We start from the raw sequence: 8,784 nt of genomic DNA on the forward strand, positions 1-8,784 counted from the left end.
AGAAAATCTGTGATAAATACGGCCTCAACACCAAGGAAATAAAGAAAACGAGATGGGTTTGCTTAGCGGGGGGGAAGCCAAGCGCAATAGGCCCTATAACCCATACAGTGGAAGTACCTATGGACATTGACAGCTATAGAGAAATGGCGACCTTCCTGGTAGCAGATCTTAAGAACTATGAGATAGTCTTCGGGATACCATGTTTACAAAACCACAATTTGGCGATCGATTGGAATGAGAATGAGATGACCTTCACAAGCGAACTATGTACGATGTGATGTCTCAACAGTTTGCCTGTAGTCTACACAACACTGGTACGAGAAGTGGAAGAAGAAACTTTACATGTAAAGTTCGCCGAGATGTGACAAGATAAAAGAGTCCGGATACAAAAGCTGGACTAAGGGGTAAAAGTGCCTACCAAGGGGTCTAAAGGGGTAGCAGGACATGACCTGTATACCAACAAAGGAATCAAGATACCTGCCAATGGGCAGGCAATGATAGCAACAGGAATAGCCATTGGACTACCTGAAGGCACCTATGGACAGATAATACCCCGCAGTGGTCTAGTAGTCGAACATCGACTCAAGACCTTGGCAGTAGTGATAGATGTCGACTATGCAGGAGAAATCAAAGTGGTCTTGGCCAACCTAGCTCAAGAGAACAACAAAGTCCAGAGAGGCGATTGAATCGCACAGTTGATCATCGAAAAAATCAACAAAGAGGACCTGCACGAAGTAGATCAACTGGAAACAACTACAAGAGGAGACATGGAATTTTGAAGCAGAGACTAAAACCAGCCCAATACAACAAAAAGAATTGAGATCAAAGAGATCACAGTACAAGCCTTTGGACGGTACTATCAAAGGGAAGATACAACAGGAATTCTCAAATGGGCATAGAAAGACGAAAAAGTGATCCTAGCGAAAATCAACCTCAGCACAGAACTAGCAATCTAAGACAAGAAATACCAAAGCAAAAAAGGATGGAAAGAATTGATTCCAAAGGAATATCATCAATTCACGAATCTATACCAAGAAGAGGAAGCTATGGGGCTACCATCTTGAAGACCAGGAATTGACCACGAAATTCAGCTGGACAAAGATGAGAAAATGGGAAAACTAAAAGAGATTCCCTAGAAAAGGTTATACCCACTAGGAGAAGCAGAGCTCAAAGAACGTAGAAAGTACATCGAGCAAAACCTAAAGCGAGGATGGATCAGAGACTCCTTTGTATTAGGAGGATCTCTAATACTATTTGTTAACAAGAAAGATGGAAAAATGAGACTCTGTGTAGAATACAGAGCCTTCAATTCAGTTACTAAGAAAGATTGATATCCACTACACTTAATTGGAGAAGTACTGGATTGACTACTGTCAGCAAAAATACTTCACCAACCTTGACATCAAGGATGCATACCACAATATACGCATCAAAGCAGAAGACGAATGGAAGACTACATTCACCTCAAGATATGGAATGTTCGAATACTTGGTTATGCCTTTCAGGCTAACCAATGAACCAGCTTCATTCCAAAGATTGATCAACCATGTACTCAATAAGTACCTCAACATATGTTGCATCGTATACTTGGATGATGTACTTATCTACGCGGAAAACATGCAACAATACCAGAAGGATGTCAGCAATATCATGGCTGCAATATAAGGATCAGGAATGAAGATCAAACCAACGAAATGCGAATTCCATAAAGAAGAAACCGAATACCTCAGATTTATCATCAATCAGAGCGGCGTTAAGGTCGACCCAGTCAAAACAACAGCAATATGGGATTGGGCCAAACCAAACAACAAAACAGATGTTCAATGCTTTATGGGATTCTGCAACTTTTATCGAAGGTTTATAGAGGGGTTTAGCAGGCATGCAAAACCACTCAATAACCTGACCAAGAAAGACAAGAAATGGGAATGGGGAAAAGCAGAACAAAAAGCATAAGATACTATCCAGACACAACTGACATCAGTACTAATACTGGTACACTTCGATCCAAATCAAAGAACAATGATTGAAATGGATGCCTTGAAGTATGTATGTTCAGTCATACTATCGCAACAATGCGAAGATCGAAAATGGAGGCCAGTGTCTTACCGATCCAAGACAATGACCTCTGCAGAATGCAACTACGATATTGCAAACAAAAAACTATTAGCAATAGTTCAAGTATTAAAGGAATAGAGATGATACATTCTGAACAACGACCATCCGGTCCGAGTTATAACCAACCACAAGAATCTGGTCCCCTTCGTGACCAAGAAAGAATTGAATGACCACCAGATAAGGTGGATAGAATACCTCTGCAAATACAACTTCAAAATTGAATACCGACTAGGTAAAGAGAGCGGGAAGCCAGACGCTCTCAAAAGGATTGCAAGTGACAAACCAGAAACAAAAGAAGACAGAAGAATCAAACAAAAAACACGAACACCAGTACCAAAAACGTGCTTTGAGGTAATGGAGGTTATCTAATTTACGTCAACTGAAGGAAAAGAAATCGAGAAGGCAAATGAAAGAGACAAAACAATTCAGGCAACAAGAGAAGCATTGGAGGAAGGAAAAAAGAAAATGAAAAGAATTGCTCTGGGTTTATGCCAATGGGAGGACGGAAACATGTGGTACAATGGAAAACAATAGATTCTTGAAGAATAAAAGCTAAGAAGAGACATCATACAACAACACAACAATATCAGAATGGCAAGACATGGAGGAACTGCTAAAACTACAGAATTCATTACGAGGTTATTCTATTGGCCAGGACTGCGTGAAGATGTCAAAAGATATGTCAAGAATTGTGACATATGCCAAAGGACGAAAACCACTAAACACGTGCTATACGGATTACTGAAATCGAATAAAGTTCCCGACTGACCATGGGAAACAATTACTACAGATTTCATCATGGACCTACTGTTATTGGACAACTGCGATAGCATCCTAGTCATGGTAGATCGTCTGACCAAAATGAGTCATTTCATGACAGTCAGAAAAGATATTGTAACCAGTACGGGTACTTGGTTATTGGTTTTGTTTTATGTTTTGTTTTAAGTATCGCTTTGATACTTGGTTAGTTTTAAGTATCGTTTGATACTTGGTTTTGTTTTATGTTTTGTTTTAAGTATCACTTTGATACTTGGTTAGTTTTAAGTATCGTTTGATACTTGGTTTTGTTTTATGTTTTATTTTAAGTATCGCTTTGATACTTAAGGAGTTTTACCAAAGTGTATCGATTGATACCTTTGATTAGTTTTGTTCATGTTAAGACATGAACAGATTTGTGTATTTAAAGACCACCTGTTTCTACAATAGAAAGGGCAGACTTCGACAGACAGTATTTCAATATACTTGGTTGAACGGTTACTTCTTTGTTCCTCAGTACACCCTCGAAGCCTCCTTTAGTTCTCAGCTCTCGCCTCCTCTCCAGAAGAGCAGGCCACCTGCCAACTATCGTACCTCTTACCGTTAACGTGATTAGCACCTTGCGAACACGTTACAGATATGGACATGGGGTATTTTATACAGACATTCTTCTGAGAAGTCTTCCGACTACATGGTCTCCCAAAGAATATCATTACGGATTAAGGAGCATTCTTCACATCAGGATTATGGAAAGAAGTAACAGCAGAGATGGGGATACAAAACCGGCTAAGCACTGCCTTTCACCCGCAAACTGATGGGCAAACAGAAAGGGTAAATGTAATACTGGAACAATATCTACAGGCCTATGTTAATTATCAACAAGACGATTGGTATAAGCTGCTATCAATGGCGGAATTTGCATGCAACAAGGGGAAATAAGAAACAATATGTATGACAATCTTCTTCATAATCAACAGACAACATCCACAAAGTCAGGCCACATATCATACGATTAACGGTATAATACCGGAGAAAACTGACATGGGAAAACTACATGAGATGTTACGATACGAAATAAGACAAGCACAGTAACAGCAAAAAGACCAATATGATAAGCACTGCAGACCTGACCCAAACATACAACCAGGAGATAAAGTGTGGCTACTACAAGGCAATATCCAGATGACGCGACCATCAAAGAAATTAGACTACAAGAAAATTGGACCATTCCAGATGCTGGAAAGATTGGACAACCGAGCTTATAAGCTCAACCTTCCCCCCTCAATACAAATACACAACACATTCCACATCTCACTCCTTGAATTACACAATGATAACAAGTTTCCCTCACAAACAATCATTCCCCCTCCTCCAATTGAACTCGATGGAGAACTAGAATACGAACTAGATGAGATAATAGATTCCCTCTTCTTCTACAGAAATCTACAATACTGAGCCAAGTGGACCAGTTACTCACCAGAACACGATAAAACTTAGTACTCTGTACAAAACCTCAAACATGCATAAGATGCCCTCTCCACCTTCCACTAATGATACCCAGGCAAGCCCAACCCAGGTGACGATTACATTCAACCTAGACAAAGACGAGAGAAAGCCTCCCATGTGGCTACAACCACATGAGGGCTGGGATGATAGCTCCCGCCAACCCACATGAACTAGCACCGAATACTCATTCATGGTGCCGACCGATGAAGAACTCAAGGGAAGGGAAAAACAAGCACAGCATAATGCCATGTCATGGATGGTATGCTACGATGACAGATGCCAAACACACTTTGGCAACAAAGAAGGCTCGGGATAGTTTCCGAGAGAATGTCGGAATCATGGTCCATGCCCAGATCACGTTCTGAAGTATTGGCAACAATGCTTCAGAAACGGGTACAAAATGCACAGGGTGCAGAAAGTTTCTGTGGGATACTACTCGCAGAAAAATGGAAGCAAGAAAGAGTTGGAGGGAGAAAATTCAAGGAAGGCTTGGGCTATGAGGACATGGCCTAGGGAGGAAGGGGCCTAAAACTCCTCGGCGGATATGGAACCAGATGTCAGGAGCCTACATAAGCAAATCGGAGGACTCTGAGAACAACTTGGCCAGGCTGAGGCAACAATTTTGGCAAACGACAAAACGAGCACAGAGCTTAGACAGCTGAATAATGTATAGTGGCACATAATCGAGATGGCAAACCTGACCTTCAAATCAGTAAGGGCCAGATGGAGGATGGCAGATGAAAAGTTTCAAAAGCTGAGGAGAACCAGGTGTACAGCTGGATGGGAGCTTGTGAAACTAGGAGAAAAAGTCTGATGGGACTCGGGCTTAGTGGTAGGGGAGCTAATGTCATGAATGTGGCTTGGCCAGGAAAAGGCTTTCACGTGACACATAGTTATGAGTCACAGGTATGTTATTGTTTCACACATATGACTCATTTGAGTCATATGAGTTGTTATGTTGAAGTTTGTTATGGCTTGCACATGGCTCAAATATGAGTCATGGAACATGAGCCTGGGGAGTATATCTTGCAAGTATGCCTTGCAGGTATGCCTTGCATATATGATTTATATTTAGCATATGACCTCATGATGAGGTCATGGGTTTTGCACATATGACTCATTTGAGTCATATAACTTGTTTATTGCGTTGTGATTCGTTTATGAGTTTTTGCACATGACCTCGCTATGAGGTCATGGGTTTCGAGCATATAACTACTTTGGTCATATGACTAGTTTGTTATGATTTGGTTTTGCACATGTGACCACTTTGGGTCACATGACTAAGAGCGGAAAGAACACTATATAAGGAGGCTGATGCGGCTGAGGAGGATAGGTTCTTCACGCTTTGTCTTTAGTACTTTTCCTACTTCTTTTATCCCGTATCAGACGTGAAGGTTCAGTATCGATCCAATCAGAGCCCATGATTTCTATCTCACGATAGGCTTCAAGTCTTTAACTTCGAACACATTTTGGGGACTTCGTTGTTATAACTCCTTCTACATTTGCTGGAAGTTCTTTCTTCATTTTACTTATCTCTTCGGTTGTTCACAACAGTCTCCTCCTCACAGTTGCAATGGCTAAGTGAGCCTCCGCCACATCCGCTCTATGTTCATCAGTGGTTTTGTCTCGTGCCATCGTGAAGAACTTCCCCCTGGAGGCTGAAGTCTCTCACTTTTAGCATCACATCTCTATTCTTTCTCAGCGATTTCATCGCAATGGGAAAGAGATATCTGCCTTGTCGGCTGCCCTGAAGCATGAATGTGCTATTAATCACGGTTATTTCACGGTGTTAGCAGCTGAAGCTCCTGCAGTTATTCCTTCTTCGCCTATCCCCTCCATTGCTTTGGTTACTACAGTGGTCTCGGTTAGGAGGCATGGACTAGACCCTGAGAGTTCTCAGGATTCAGGAGAGGAGCTCCCTTGGGGGAATGTTGCACCGCTGGTTATATCAGCCCCTCCTGCAACTGCGGTTGTGGGTAGTAGTATGGGTGGACCGGTTCCTGATTTGTTGGGGCTGGTTGAGGCGCTTGCTCCTGGTGTGAGCAGGGTGGATCCTGAGGTAGTGATACCAGCTGCGGTGGTATCACCCCCTTCGGGGGGGGCAGGTGCCTGGGTCCTCTGTGGCTGAGCCCGTGGCTAGTTGGAGTAACACCTCTAGTGATGTCCCTCCTGTGGTAGTAGGTGGTGATGAGGATGGCCCATTCACTCCTGTTACTAGACGTGCACCTGGGAGTGGGAAGAGGAAGAGAAACAAGAAGCTCCGGGTCAAACAAGATCAGACCTTACCTGTGCCGCTTGTCCCTGACTTGGAAGGGTCATCGTCTTCACCGGTTGGCTGTCGCAAACCAGCTACTACTGAGTCCATGGCGGGCTCACCAACTGTGGATGGAGCTGAGAAGTTGGAGCATGAGTTGAATACCTGGACATGGTCGGTCCAGTGCCGGCGGCTTGGCGACTATCTTGTTCTGGCTGCTTCCGTCGGGGTTTTTGAGCTGCACTGCTGGTGTGGTGCCCCCCTGATTCTCTATGATGGTTTGTACCCCCTTGGCTAGGGAGCCCTGGCTGATAAGTAGGCTTTCTCTTGGGTCTACGCGCTGGGGTATTTAGTACTTCTTTTGTTTAGGAGTGGGGATGGGTGCTGGAGTAGTCGGTGGGTTGTCCCGGGATCATTGAGTAGGAGCGCTCGTGTGGGTTTCTATTGTGGAGGAGGTTTTTGGGGGCTCATATTCAAATAGCAGTGGTGGAATTTTTGTATTTTGTATGGGTAACTTAGCTGGCAGGTAGGCTGGACTGAGGAGGACTTTTCTTTACCATTGATGGCTTTGTATTTACTGTTCGTGTTGGGGCATGGTGCTGGCATGTTTGAGGTATGGAGTTGGAGATTTAGTTAGTTCGTAGTTAGTGGTATCCGGGATGTGACAACCTGGGCGCCAGGTCCTGGGGCTCGTTGTATGCCACTGTTAGCACTACGAGTTTAAATAAAATTAGATTGAATTCTAAGTACTTTTCCTACTTATTACTTTAACGAATATAAAACACCTTTACGATCTTTATCGTTATTGCAACCTTTATTGGTATGCCAAGAAAAGCTCTTCACAAAAGAAGAGTTAGAGAAAGCTTACGATAGACGTTCCTGATAGAAGACAAAGGTCTAACACTATTAGTAACATAGGCAGAGGCCTAGTGCTATCGCAAGACAAAGAAAAGAAGAAGAAAAAGAAGAAAAGTATCATTCCCATTGCCAAGAACTAACTATCCAAAGGAGGATCATTACACTTGCTGAGATCCTTTACTATTCAATACCACATCTTTGTGCAAAACGTCCTGTCACCTACTGCCCATACCAAAGGTATCACATCTTCAAAGCCTAGTAACCTTCTGAGTATTTGATAGATTTACTCCATTCTACTTGTCAGACCTAGCTAAAGGTCCCCTGTCATATAACCTACAAATAGGATCCAGTCAGACGGACGGCCGCAACGTAGATGGTATTACTCTGTCACCTTCAATTCTGTGGTATCAAAGTCACAGGACTCAACTGAAATTGATATGTATGATGATGTGCAGGCCCCATGAGGGGCCAGAGCGGGGTGTCGGAGACCGGAGATTCCAATCCCGGGTAAGGTTACCCTACTTACTGTGACTCCTGTGTATTGGATCCTGGTATTCCTAATAGTCTTACCAGCCTCCTTATATAGTTTTCATTCTGCCTCAAGTCATGCGACTCAAAGTGGTCACATGTGTGAAACCAAATCATAACAAACTAGTCATATGACCAAAGTGGTCACATGCTCAAAATCCATGACCTCGTAGTAAGGTCATGTGTGAAAACTCATAAACCAATCATAACATAATAACCAAGTCATATGATCTCCAGTGGTCACATGCACAAAACTCATGAGCTTGTAATGAAGTCATATGCAAAATATAAATCATATGTACAAGGCATCCCCTCAAGGCATACTTACAAGGCATACTTGTCTGGCGCACATCCTATGACTCATAATCGAGTCATGTGCAAAATATAAGAAATCAGAATATAACAAGTCATATGACCTAAATAAGTCATATGCGCTCAACAATAAAATACCAATGACTTATAAACATGAGTCATGTGAGAACCTTTTCCATGCCAAGCCACATTCATGATACCTAGTTCTACTACTACAAGTTAATCAATACTCCTACCTGTTGCCTCTCCAAGGATACCATGTACTCAGCCATCAACTACACATGGTTTCTCTTTTCCCCAAGACTTACTGCATCTCTGAGATCTACTGGATTGGAAGAAGAAAAAAAGATGAAGGCTTATTGGAGTTGACAGCGATGAGCTTCAGTGTTTTCTTGAATGTGAAACTGAGGATAATTCTTATGTCTGAGTTTTGGGCCTATTAGTTGTAAAACTCA

This window comes from Tuber melanosporum (genome assembly GCF_000151645.1).
Source record: "Tuber melanosporum whole genome shotgun sequence assembly, scaffold_39, strain Mel28".
NCBI lineage: Eukaryota > Fungi > Ascomycota > Pezizomycetes > Pezizales > Tuberaceae > Tuber > Tuber melanosporum.